Consider the following 14,854-nt stretch of genomic DNA (forward strand, 5'->3'; position numbering starts at 1 on the left):
TTTATCCTTAAGCTATTCTTAGAATATTATTTTAATGATGGAAAGAATAATGCTATCAAGGAACAAACGGGTTGACTTGTAGGTCAAATGATTAAACTTAGACAATTGAAGTATACTGGTAAACAGAAACTAAAACTCCACACATTATTTAGCCATGTGATTTTAGTAAACCAAAACATGTGTTTGCATTGTGTATTCTATATGCTTCTTGTTTTGGGTTTTTGGGTTGACTAGTGTTGACCAGTCCTAGGTTGTTACCAGAGGCTTAGGGTTTATGAGATATGATGGCATGTTGATCTTATTTGGTCTCGATCTTTATAAACCCAACCATGGTTATGTGATGGAATGCTCTATGAGATGTTTGTTATTACTGATTGTTATAGTTGAGATTCTTATGAATGAGACACTTGAGCGAATCATTTTTGAGTCATCGATCAGTTATCCTTGGGTTACTTTCTAGTTGCCATGATGGGACTGAAATGTTGATTTATTTCTTGATGATGTCATGTTGTGACATGTTTTGACTCAACCATTTTGGAGTCTTTGATCAGTATGATTTTGAGATATTCTTGGTTGCTTGTTGAGAACCAATGGATATTGTGATTTATTTTGAGATATATTTTGGTTATTGAGAACCAATGATTATTATGATCATCAGTGATGCCTTCAGTTGCCAATAGAGAACTGTTGTGGTCATGATTTTCTATGGATGCTTTTCAAATGCTCATGGAGATTTGATGATTCTTATTGTGGATATTTGATGCTTTTATCATGGATATTTGATGATTCTTTGTATGGATTATCTTTTGGTATTTCTTTCCAATCGCTTGTATAGGACTGGGGTGATTTTATGATTCCATGAGCTTAGGGTAGGTTATCTACTTGTAGTGTTGGGAAGTGGCTTGCAATGGGGGCCGGGGCCCTAAGTGGATGCCAGGGTAACTCATTGTAAGTTTGGTTAATAAGTGATAACATTTACACACTAAATGAGGATTAAATGAACCTAAAAAGATAATTGTTTTGGTTCTTGCCCATGCCTCGAGTGCTTGTACAGACTAGGATGGGAGTAGAGAGAATGCATGGTTGCAACCTTGCATTCCGTAGTATGCCTCGTCAGTATGAGAGGATACTAGTGGCTGCATGAGATCAGTATGGACCCGTGGAGTTTAGTTAACTGCCAAGATAACTTGTACGTGATAAATGCGATGACACTTTTTCGCTTGCAGAGTAGGTTTCCTACATGTCATTGTGCCTCTGGGAATTAGATGTCGATTTTGTGTGATGGAACTTTTGAGTTAGTATGCCTTTAGGATTCTTGGATTTAGAGTGTATTTTTATGCTTTGTGATCTGATAGCTTGTTTGAGACTTGAGATTATCTCCTCAGCACGGTGGGAGTGGACCACTTAGGTTCCACGTGGTCGGGTGTTAGTGTTCTTCCACTCTTATCATTTGAGATCCGTCTAAGACACCGTGGCTAATGCATTCTTGGTTGGTATTTATCTTCATTATGTTCTTGGATCATTATGATAGATGATATACCCTATGATGTATGTATTTACTGGTATGTTTGTTTCATTGATGATTAGCATATGTTAGATGATGTTATCTTATGCTTATATTTGCATCTTAGATTACTTTCTGCATATGATGTAGTATATGTTAGGAGTGACATTCCTACTATGTTAATACCGGTGATCTCTTCGGTGATTTTGGAATGTTACGCACAGAGGGATGGCTAGGGCCCATGATGGTCTAATGATGCTATTTACGGCTGGGAGGAACCGTGCACTTAGTTATTTATGTTTGTAATATATGGTTGTCCTTTATGATGGACGTTTATATCTTTTATGATGATGTATCATGTATGATATGTGGTTTTATTTATGTTATTGCATCATGGATTAATATTGGATGATGATGTACTTATTTACATGGATGTTTATTCTTTCAAGCCTTTCATACCTTGTGACATGTACAGTGGATGATTGAGCAATCTAAAATGTAATTACAAAAAAGGACACTTGTATATTGTTTAAGAACATTGGATGTATCCTTGTTATTTCATAAGAATGTGATGTGAGATGAATAGTTATGATTAGATGTGATTCAACGTTAAGGGATCTTTAAAGAATGTAATCTGTTATGTTATGTTTACTTTCATTTGAATTGTTACTATTGCTTCCACTATCATGTGGATGGTTTATCTTTCATGTTTAAAAAATAAAATTGTTTGGAAAACTTAGTGAAATTATAGATTAATTCTTTGGATCCCTTGGTGGGGCATTACATCCAAATTATTCTTTACTTCCTTATTTAAAGTCTTCATGAAGTCCACAATTTCCTAATCTTCATCACTTCTCTTCATCTCAATGTTCTAGTATCTTAATTCAGTAATCCCTTTAGGATGCAACCCATTAACTATCTCAAAATGTGTCTACTTGTTACTTTTATTCACATAATTCTTATATGTAAATTCTACTTGCACCAAAGTAAAATCGCAATTAGCAAACTTATCTCCAATAAAACATCTCAAAAGTTACCCAAACTTTTGTTCACAAGTTCAGTTTGTCCATCTATCTGCAAACGAAATGTAGAACTAAACTTCAGCTCAAAATCCAACTTCTTCCAAAGTGTCCTCCAGAAATAACAAGTAAACTTAGTATCTTTGTTTGAAACAATAATCCTAGGAAAACCATGTAATCTTACCATTTCCTTACAGAACAATTTAGTTGCATGCATTGCATTAGATGTCTTCTTACAAGATATGAAATGATTCATCTTTGAAAATCTATAGACTACTACCAAAATAAAATCATTACCTCTCAGATTTCTAGGTGAACCAAGAACAAAGTCCATACTGATATCTTCTGAAGGCTTATTTGGTATAGGAAATAGTGAATACAATCCCAAATTCTAACTAGTTCCTTTAGTTGTTTGACAAAGTATGCAACTTGTAACCATCTTTAGCACATCCTTATAAATCTAAGGCCAAAAATACCTATCATTAATCAACTTTACTATCTTATCGATCCCAAAGTGTCCAACAATTCCTCTATTGTGTTTCTATTTCATGATGTTATTCTCATAGATCCTCTAGGTATCACAATTGAATTCCTTTAAACAACATATCTTCCTAAATAATATAATCAGTTTGATTATCTTTTACCATTTGATTCTTACAAGCCTTCAAATGTTCTGCAAAGGATCAATTTCATACATATGTTTCAAATCATCAAAACCAAGTATCTCATGAACTCTCATCTCTATCAGTAAATTCCTTCTTCTTCTTAAACTATCAACAAATTTATTTGACTATCCACTCCTATGTTTCAATTCATAAGAAAAGCTTTGTAAATACTCAACCTGTTTCATGTGTCTCTAATTGGACTTATTCTAACTTCCCAAATAGTGCAAATATTTATGGTCAGTGTACAACACAAAATCTTTAGGCATCAAGTAATGTCTCCATCTCTTCAAAGCTTGAACAATAGTATAGAATTCCTGATCATAAAATGAATATTTCCTCTTAGCATCATTCAACTTCTCACTAAAGAAAGCTATAGGTCTTCCTTCTTGGCTCAAAAAAATTGCAATGGAACTCCCACTAGCATCACACTCAACTTGAAAAACTTTAGTGGAATTGGGAAAAACAAGGACGAGTAATTCTACAATCTTTTGCTTAAATTCTTGAAAGCTCTTATGTGCTCCAAGTGTCTATTTGAAATCCTTTTTATCTCCTCTCATAGTCTTAGTTATAACATTACAAATTGAATTGAAATTTTTGATGAACTTCCTATAAAAGCTTGCCAATTCATGAAATTATCTAACTTCTCCAACATACGCTGGTGTAAACCAATCAAGAATAACTTTTACCTTTTCAGGACCTATCTTCAAACCATTAGCTAAAATTACAAAACCAAGATACAAGGTCTCCTCTTTCTAGAATGAAGATTTCTTCAAATTGATCAACAATTTATCTTCCTTAATCTTTGCAATACTTTTCTAATATGCTCAAAGTTCTCTTCTTTAGTCTTGCAAGATTTTAGAATGTCATCAAGATATAGAATAAAAAATTTACACAAAAATTTCTTTAGAACTTCATTCATCAGCCTTATAAAATTACTAGGTGCATTAGCTAAAACAAAAGGCATAACCAACCACTCATACAAACCTTCATTAGTCTTAAAATTTTTTTTTCATTCATCTTCTTCTCTAATTCTGAAAGTCAATCTTAGTAAAATACTTTTCTCCACTCAAATAATCCATTATGTCATCCATCCCAGGTAAGAAAAACCTACATTTCACTATTAACTTGTTTATCACTCTAGAGTTTGTGTACATTCTCCATTCTCAGCTCTTTTTAGGTGCTAATAATATGGGCACAACACAAGGACTCAAACTTTCTCTAATCAAACCCTTATCAAGCAGTTCTTGAACTAGTCCATTCAATTCAATATTTTTATCAAGTGTTGGCCTATGTGCTTTATTAGGCAAACTAACTCCAACTATCAAATCCATACAATGAATTATGGTTCTTATAAGAGGTAAACCATGAGGTGCATTATTAGAAATGATATCTTGAAATTTAGTCAACAAAGGTTCAATCTCAAATGCATGCTCAAGTTCATCTTAGTTCTTAGTCTTTCTAGGAATCAAGGCAAAACAAACATTCTACTCCTTCACATCTTTAGCAAACCAATTACCTTCAACCAAACATGCCCTTACTATGACACATGTTATAAATTTTTAGAATAACTTAGATGGGGGGGTGGGGGGGTGGGTGGTGAATCAATTACTCAATGCCCATAAGTACCATTTGAACAATTAAACATAAAACACTCATTTTTATGCTTATTTCACTATTGATCAGTCTCTACAGTATTGATAAACTAAATTATTGTCCCAAACATAACATACTTTGTTGAATATAAACTGTAAAATATATAAAGGATTCACACAAGTTTGACACTATGATTTTACATGGAAAACCAATTTATGAAAAATCACCAGCAACATGTCACCACCTTTTCACTCTTTCGAAGTGAGCTTTGTTAGGAACTAGCCTTGTTAAAGGTTTACAATATACACTGTCAAATGTGACCTAGTTAGAGGATTTAATCACCCTATTAGGAATGGCCTTGTTAGAGGACTTTGATCATTCCATTTAGAATGTCACCTTGTTAAAAGATTTACATAGATTGTTAAGTCCTTCAAATGACCATTAGGTCAACTTCTATTAAAAGGATTTCAATACAAATTATTTACAATGATTAGAAAGAAAACAATAGGGTTTTGATTTGTATGATTACAACTCACTTTGCAAGTTTAGATCACTATTTGTTTCATGTTTTGATTCATTGATAAGCTCTCGATTATCATCTATGTCCTTGATTCTCTCAACAAGCCTTCAAGCAATCAATCAATCTTCTTCTTTCAACAAAACTAAGCCATTTAATTAGATTTACTTTACAATATCAGTAGCATCTATGCAAGAAATATCTTGTAGCTTCGCATTCACTCTCTCACACTCGTGCATCTTTGATCAACCTTCTTTTGTACATGCCTCACACTTTATCTAGTTTAGCTCTATACCTCTTTAAATAGGTAATTCTTTCTTTTCCATTTTCCATGATCATTGTAGATCTTAGCGTTTATGATTAGGCTCAACATGATTCATCATATCTGTCCACCTTCTTGATCATCCTCTAGAAACTTCTATGGAATATGTTTATTAGGTCTTTACCTAATCCTCACCTTGAATTTAATGATCCAATAAATCAATCTTATCTTTAACATAGTTTACATCTCCCAAAAAATCAATTGAGTAAGCTAGAATTCATGATTTTCTCAAATTCATTCTCAAAAATTGTTACTCAGCAATCACTAAGTTATGACACTCGGTCATCACTTAATCACTTGGTCACTGTAAAATTTTTAGCCCGACATCGACTATCTTGCTTGGTCGATACTGATGCTCAGTCAACACTAGACTTGCTCGACACTTACTGTGGCTTGGTTGACACTAGCATCACTTGAAATTCCTTAACCTTTTACTGTATTGATCGGCTTAGCTTAACTTTCTTGATATAAACAATCAGTTTGTCTTAATAAAGTCTAACTAATCAAATATCCATTGTAGCTTCATTTTCATAACTCAACCTTTCCTCTAGGTGTTATTGTTATGAGAAATTTTTCAAATCCTCTTCATCAATCAAATAGATATGACATTTAGATTAAGTAGCAATATGTCTTATCAATAGATTTGACATCAATGACAAAACAACAATTGTTCCAATTATAAGTTTTCAATAATTTCCCTCTTTGGCATTGATGGAAACATCTCAATATTAGCAACAACTCAATATCTTAATGTATCTAAATTTGTTACCATACAATCCACATGATTTTACTATCATGAGTGATCAATATCCTTAGTCTCATTCTAATTCTCTTTAATGATTTTGTCCCTCTAAGATATTAGATTTCCCTCTTTTCCTCTTTTGTATCACTCTCTTACTTTTGTATATCTTTCTCTCTAAGTATATCTGTTCCTTTGGTTATATTCCCTCTCTTTGTATATCTCTCTCTCTTTGACAACAATTCCAAAGGCACTTAGCTTTCTTAACTTCAATCTCTTCATACACCTGAATTATGTAGATTTTGCATGTCTGGCTAATTTCTGTCATCTATCTATGACTGATCTATTATGCTATACTAGACTATCTACCTTAGGCATTTCTCAAAGTAGAGTTATGTTGCATCAATGTGTAAGATATTATGATTAGCACATTTTATGCTATGCACCTCATCTCCTTAAGTATCTTTGTTTAGGGGAATCACCCCTAATTTACATCTAAGATATTCACGAGAATGTTTAGGAAAGGCTTTAGTGAATATTTTAGCAATTTTTTCTTTGTTGTGCACATATTCTAACTTCACTTCTTTGTCTTGAGCTAGTTCCCTCAAGTAGTGATACTTGTGTTGGAATTATAGGTGGGAAGATTTACTTCTAAAGGGGGGGGAGGGAGGGGTGAATCAAAAGTAACCATATTTAACCTCTAAAACTTTTCACTAAGATCATTCACATGCATCTACCATAACTAATTAACATAAAAGTAAAGACATGAATGACAATAGATAACACAAGATTTTAGTCACCTAGAAACCTTCCAAAATGAGAAGATAAAACTAGGTGGGGATGACACCCACAAATTATCACTATAGCAATATGTAACTGTTTAAGGTTAGAAAGTTTGACCACTTCCAATGGTTTGCCCTATGAAAGGCGTACCCTATTAAAGGCTTTTCACCTTGTTAAAAATGACCTGGTTAAAGGATTTACAAATACTGACTTGGAATGTTACCCTGTTAAAGGATTTAGCACCTTGTTGAAGCACTTACAACATGGCTATTAAACCAACCTATCATCATAGGATTTTCATTCCTAATACAATGGCTAGAGAGTATTAGAATGTGTTGACTTGATGACTTACAATCTTTAATTTCTGATTCCAAATCCTTGTTTTTCTCAATCTAATTTGATCCTTCTTGATCTGATATATCTCTACTCGAAGTGCTAATGTTCTCTTCTAACCAAGTGAATTTTGCAATGCTGCTCTTCCTTTAAATCCTTACACCTTTCTAAAATTTTCTAGAATTCTCCCATATAACTCTCTTACACATGCATGAATTATGGGGTATTGACCTCCTTTTAAAGGCTTCAGAGTCTTAGGGTTAGGTATGAATCTATGATCAATATTCATCCTTCTTTTCCTGCTCAATTCTTTCACTTTTCCCTATTGGTTGCATGATTTATCTATTTTTCTTATTGGCTACATGCTGATTACATAAGAAATGCAAAAGATTCAATCTTATCTTTTAGATCCTTCAAGATTCATCTTGAGTTGGCTCAAAAATGGTTTACATCTAATTTTGTGTAGGCACAAACTCATATGCTAATTCTATGTTACTCGACACTTACTAATTGTCGATGCTTGACACATATAGGAATTTTGTCTCGCTCGGCTCCTATAGAAACTCTATTTCACTTGGCATTTATAATTTTCTTGGCACCTATAGTGACTTAGCATCACTTATCACTTGGTACTTGATACTTGCTTGGCACCTGATGTTCACTTGGCACCTATTGAATTTCTGACTAGGCACATACTATGGCTCAACATCTATATCATACTCGGCATCAACTTAGAAATTGGTTAAGTGTGTTGACACTCAATTGTCAAAATCAATCTGAGACCAACAATCTCCCCCTTTGACATGAGTGGCAAAAACACTTAACTAAACAGTATGGATATGATCTCTATGAGTATAATATGTATCCTGTTTGACATATGTACAAAACTTCAAAAACTTGTTTCAAATTTTATAGAAGATTATATACCTCAAAAACTTGTAACTCCCCCTGAGCTGATGTGCCATTTATGTATCCAAAAATTCCATATGCCAAATTTTATCTCATGCTGTATTCATTTTCTACCTTATCATTCCTTTGCTTCTATTTCTATCCGCTCTGTTTGTACTCCCCCTTTGTTTGTACTCCCCCTTTCACATATCTCCTTGCAGTTTTCTGTCCTTTTGGCATTATATCACCCTCTTTGGGTATTCTTTTTCCTTTGGGTATCTCATTTATTATCTCCCCCAAATTATTATATCTCCATCTCAAAAATGTATTTCTCCCCCATTCTTATCATATCTCCCCCTTTATCTACATAATGTATTATCTCCCCCTTTTTGACACTTATGTCAAAGGGTCCTAAGAATGAATGGAATACTTAGCCAAAAATGTTTTATTTACTTCCATTATTATCTTCAGAGAAGCATCCTAGTTGTCTAATGCAATTTTTAGTGCTTTGACCTGGATGTCTATCTCTACTGCAAGATGTACTAGGCCTTCTAATGTAGAAAGATTTGAATCTTTCTTCAAAACATTCTCTGCATAGGCCACTTCTTTATATAATACTTGCAAGTGTGGGGTGATTGCAGATTGTATTTGTATCAATTTGGCCTTCATATTAGCCTCTTCTACTATTAATACAATTAACTCCTTTTGGGTGTGAAGCATTGTGGAAAAATACTTCTTAGTTTGAGCTAGATCTTTAGGTAGTTGTTTGCTTGATACCTTAAGATTACTCTCCAAGCTCAATATTCTCTAGCTAGTCTCTTGTGTGAAATATGAAGAGTCACACAGTTTGGAGTATAATGAGAATATGTTCTCAAGTACTATTTTTACCTTCTCAATTTTCTTAGGTAGTTCTACTTGGGATAGTGCTATTTCACTAGATATCTTCTCATTCACTTTCATTTGAAATCTCTTTTTAGACCATTCCAATAATTTTACATTGGTATCAAGGTCTTCATTTTGTACCTAGTCCACTATGTTGGACAATTACTCCATGATGGCCTTTGTCTATACTCATTTTTGAGTATCTCCTGCTTCTTCTTCTTCTCTAGTGCCTCTTGCACTTCATTAATCTATGCTATGTTCATGGTTTTGTAGTCATAGCTTGGTATAACTATTTATTCATCAAGTGTAGGGTCTCCATAATGAAGTACCCTTCCTACCTTAGTAGAGCTTGAGCCTAGTTCTAAAATTTGTAGCGGTATTGCATCAGTGCTCGACTTCTTAGGAGTTCTCATAGTAGGCAAATTTACTAGAGTTTGTATTGCCTCTTACTCTCTCTCCTTAGGGGTCTTCTCCTCTTCCTTATCTTCTTTACTTCTGCCTCGATCAATTATGGTGATTAGAGGAGGTGAACCTTGGCTTTGTATTCTGGGATCAATGGTATCTTTCTATCCTATTTTCTCCTTTGTTTGCTCCTCGACAGTTACTATGACTGTAGTGTCAGCCTTAGTAGTTGTGTCTTGTTTTTCTTGCTCTTGTGGTTGACCACTTGTAGCTATTAGAGGTTGTGAAGGTGGTTCTTGTGTATTCACCTTTTCCTTAGTTATTTCAGCTACAACTTTCTGTAACTCTTCAACACTCACCAAAATAGGATTTGTACACAACTATGATTACAAAGTTGTTTGGTGAAGGATCTTTTTGAGATCCTCTGCAGTTAATGGATTGATGTTCTAACTTGAAGTATTAGGAATATCCTTTACAATTACGATTTTTATAGATGGAGGTGTTGTATGTGGAGGACTAGGTGGTGGCATTTGTGTGTCTTGAACACTTTGTTCTTGTTGCTACTCCTTAGTTGTTGCCTCATCACCTTTCTATGTCTTCTGCTCCACTGTAACCTCTTCCTCTTCTTTCTCTCCCTCTTCTTGCTTTTCATTTTCCTCTTCACCATCATTTCTTTCCTCAAAGGGATCTTCTTGACCTTTCTTCACTATAGTCAATCCATAAATCAATTTCCACATTTGTGTGGACTTCTTTACAACATCCTCAATTTTATTCTGTAGAATGCTAAAGGCTTTGTATTTGGGTGCAAATTTGCCCCCATGTTTCTTGCTAGCCTTGCTTATTTGACCTTTTGTTAGGTTAGGCATTATACAAGCTAATGTTGACTCTCTTATTTCCTTCTCCATGTTTAGATAATAATGCCATTTATTCTCAAAAATTGAACTTAGCTCCTTAGGCATAAAATTCTCAATTTTAAGTGGAATAGTCTTGAACTTAGCCATCATAGTGTAGATAGATTCTTCCACTATGTTCTGCTCTTCTCTAGTTAACTTATTAAAATCAACGATTTTCACTCTAGTTAAATCTACATTATCCTTAATGTTATCAAAAACATTTTAAAGATCAGATTTGGTGGTGTGACTTACCACCCTAAATTGCTCATTGTCAGATTCTATTCTCTCTTCATTTGACTTTGGAGATGTAACATATTTTCTTCTCTTCTTTTTTGCTAGCCCTCCTTGTTGTGTAGCTTTCTACTTCTCCTATTCCTTGGCTACCTTTGTTGTAGCCCTTGTGTCTTCCTTGGTGGTAGGTTTGGCTGGGCTTGGCTTAGCTACTTTCTTCTTTCCTTTGGGTTGTGCAGTAGGCTATTTGTGTGCCTTTCTCTTCTTGGGTTCAACCTTAGGTGCTTCTTTCTCAACACCTTTTTCTTCCTCTACATCCTCACCCATGCCTTGAGTCAATGCTAATGGCTCTTGCCCTTGTTCATCATCATCATCATCATCTACCTCCTCATCTTCTTCCTCTACCTCAACTGCCCCTTCTCCAAATTTTTCTTTAAGCTTCTTTACTAGTTTGTCCTTTTTCTTCACTATGGAGGCAGTTTTCAACTCCATGTCCACCTTTGATCATACCACATCATATTTCCCAAAATGTGGTGCACTCTTGTCCACTTCTCCTCCTAATAAAGCTGTAATTGCTACAGATCCCTCATCAATGTTGATTTCATAACCAAGAGGTCTTAGCCATCTAACTCTTGGTATGGCTACTTGAATATAAGTATAATCAATATCGACAAAAAAGTAGACATCATTTACATGTTATTCTACTAATGAAATAGGTATCCTTAGCCTATGTTTCATGGATTTCTTGAAATCCTCAAAATAGCTGGTCATGAGTGTTTCAAAATTAGCTCCCATTTGTTCAATGTATTCATTTACTTGAGCTACAATGGACCTATTTGTTTTCTAGCTAACTTTTCCAAAGGATGGAAATTCATTCTGTACATAGAAAAATATACAAATCAAAATTGCACAAAATTTGCATTATGCTCCCTTGGTTCTCCTTATTGCTCCTAGATTCTCATTGATTTGTTGCAATTACAATTTTGCAAGATCATAAGTATGATCCTTCTTAACTAATTTGTAGCCAATGTCTACTACAATGCATGGCACATTGTTGAGTTTGCTGGATTGGTAAAACTTGTGGGCAATGACTCTAACAACAAAGTCAACAAGAGGATCTTGAATGGTGTCTATAGTCATTCCTCTCTGGTTCCATTTGGGTCTTATATTCTTCTTGGGCCAATCTAGGATTGGATATCTTGTTACCTTATGGATAATCCTCTTTGATATTTTGATTGGGCCATCTTCCAACCATAAAATTTCATCATGAATTCTACTAAGCATAATTCTAATCCTTTCAGTCTTAATGACAGTGGGAAATTCTAGGGCATGAGTCAAACCCTTCCTTTCAATGATTTGGTACTCTTCCTTCAAAACTCCATTCTCACACAACCTATCATATGCTTCTCTCATCTCCATGTCTCCTATAACACCAATCTTACAATTATAACATCTCCTAACATCTTGGACCATAACTACCTTAGGAGGAATAATAGATAGGGCTCTGGCTAGGTCATTTTTGTATGCAACTTCAGGGATTGGCCAAAAATCAGGTTGTTTAACTTTGTTTGATACTAATTAGACCTCAAACAACTCTTTCTCTTGAGTTTTCTTAGAACTGGAGGGCATTTCTTCTATATAGGGTTTAAACACAAAGAAATTTGAAATTAAGTAGCTTGACACTAGTATAAATACCTTGAATTTGATGAAACTATGTTGAATTTGTGTAGAAATCTATTTAAATGCTGGATTCTCTACTTTGAAATCATTCTGCACTCTTCTTGATCTTTTCTCTTTGTTCTCGATGAGTAAAAATGGTTCAAAGTGTGATCATATACCCTTATTTTGCAACATTTAATGCTTACTTCATTTATAGCTGTCCACTCAGCTTCTTAAGAGTTTTTGCATTACTTGGCTTCCATTGTCTTTCAACCACTCGACATCCACTAGAGTTTCCCTTACTCAGCTTCAATTAAAATTTCCCTTCACTTGGTTTCTACTACCAACTCGGATACAACTAATCATTCTACTTCTATTGACTTTGGCAATCAACTCGGCATGTACTGGAATTTTACTTGGCATCTGAGGGCAACTTTTCTTACTCAACAATACTAGTGAAAACTTGAAGTTTTACGTTTGCATCTCTATTCATGTTGATCTATCCTTTTTAGTACTTGTTTATCTTGGAACTGATGTATAATAAAGCTTTGTATATCAGTCCCACATGCCTTCTTTTACTTAGTTGGATGAAGTGTGACCACTTGACCTTTTGGGTGAAGTGATCCCTTCATTTGATGTGCTACTTCCATCTTTCTTCTTGCAAGTCTTATTCATTTCTCCTCTGATGTGTTTAACATCTACATTTCCTTTTCCTTTGTTGAACTCTGAGTTGGGTGCCTTTGACCTTGTTGGGAAATTTATTCTGATATGGTTAGTCTTCAAACAACTAAAGCATGTAGTTTGGCTGAGCCATCTGCTATAGTTTTCATTGAAATGTGTTCTTATGCAATTTTCAAGAATGTGTCTATATTCTTGACAGTAGTGATAGCTATACCTAGTGTTGTAGTCCCAATTATAGTGATGTCCATGATTATTTCCCATTACTAGTTGATTAGGTGTCCACATAGGCTTTGATCTAAACTCAAAAGCTCTATGTCCATACTTCTTGCAATTGTAGCAATGACCTTCAAATCTTGGTGTTCTGATAGTCCTAGTCCTATAGTCATGTGCTTGATATCCTTGATTGTTGCACTTGTGATAGTGACCCATGCTTATAGGTTTGTCATGCTGATGGGCATTCTTGCTCCTACACACATTATAGGTATGCCTTTTTTTTTCACAAAAATGATAGGTAGGTTTAGTGTTCTTACCTTTGTTACTTCTTTCTTTTTTAGTCTTGGATGACTCTCCTTTTTCAGTACTGGTGTATCATAGTCCTGAAGTATCATTACTAGCTCTTGGTGATTTCAGTAGCTATTCAACGTACTTGATGCCCTTATTTAGTTTGTTGAAGCTCTCTACAATCTCCTTCTCTCTTTTTAGGTCATTTTGCAGTTGTTCATTTTGCATCTTCATTGTGGAGATCTCTATGTCCTTAACATTTAGTTCATGATGTGCATTCATCATCTGACTTAGGGTGTCTAGCTGCATGTTGGAAATTCTTGCAAGCTCAATTGACTTTTCTTCTAGTCTATTAGCAAGGTTTCTCTTATCTTCTTCTAGCATAACCTTATCTTCAATGGCTCTTTTCTTCTATTCAATCATTTCATAGAGCATCATGGCTAGAGATTCTTGTTCCATCTTGAGAGTTTTGATCTCTTCTGCTTGGGCTCTATTCTTCTCCATCAATTTTTCTATTGCTGCATCAAACTCTTCAGAATCTCCATTTGTAAACACTTTTGAGGTGTCAATATCCTTATATTGTGTATCATTCTCAACTATGGCAATGTCTCTTTTGCTCTTTAAGGATTTTCTTAATTCTTCACTGGCTTCTTCCAAAGCATGTAGAGCGTGTTCTAGATGAATCACCTAGTTTTCTATGATCTTCCTAAGTTTGTAGACTTCCATTTCCAGATATTTTATCTAAGTTGTAAGGCTTCTCCTTGTGAGAACTAGTCTTTGATACCAATTTTTTCAATTATAGGTGGGACGATTTACTTCTAAGAGGGGGGCAGGTGAATAAGAAGTAACAATATTTAACCTCTAAAACTTTTAATTGAGATCATTAACATGCATCTACCATATCTAATTAACATAATAGTAAAGACATGTATGAAAATAGATAACACATGATTTTGGTCACCTAGAAACCCTCCAAAATAAGAATGTAAAACTGGGGTGAGGATGAAACCCACAAATTATCACTACAACAATATGTAATTGTTTAAGGTTACAAACTTTGACCACTTTCAATGGTCTACCCTGTGAAAGGCCTACCTCGTTAAAGGCTTTTCACCCTGTTAAAAGTGACCTAGTTAAAGGATTTGCAAACACTCATTTGGAATGTTACCCTATTAAAGGATTTAGCACCTTGTTGAAAGACTTACAATATGGCTGTTAAAACAACCTATCATCATAGGATTT

The sequence above is a fragment of the Cupressus sempervirens genome, chromosome 4 (genome assembly GCF_028749045.1).
Source record: "Cupressus sempervirens isolate cs-2001-9-10 chromosome 4, ASM2874904v1, whole genome shotgun sequence".
NCBI classification, from domain to species: Eukaryota; Viridiplantae; Streptophyta; class Pinopsida; order Cupressales; family Cupressaceae; genus Cupressus; species Cupressus sempervirens.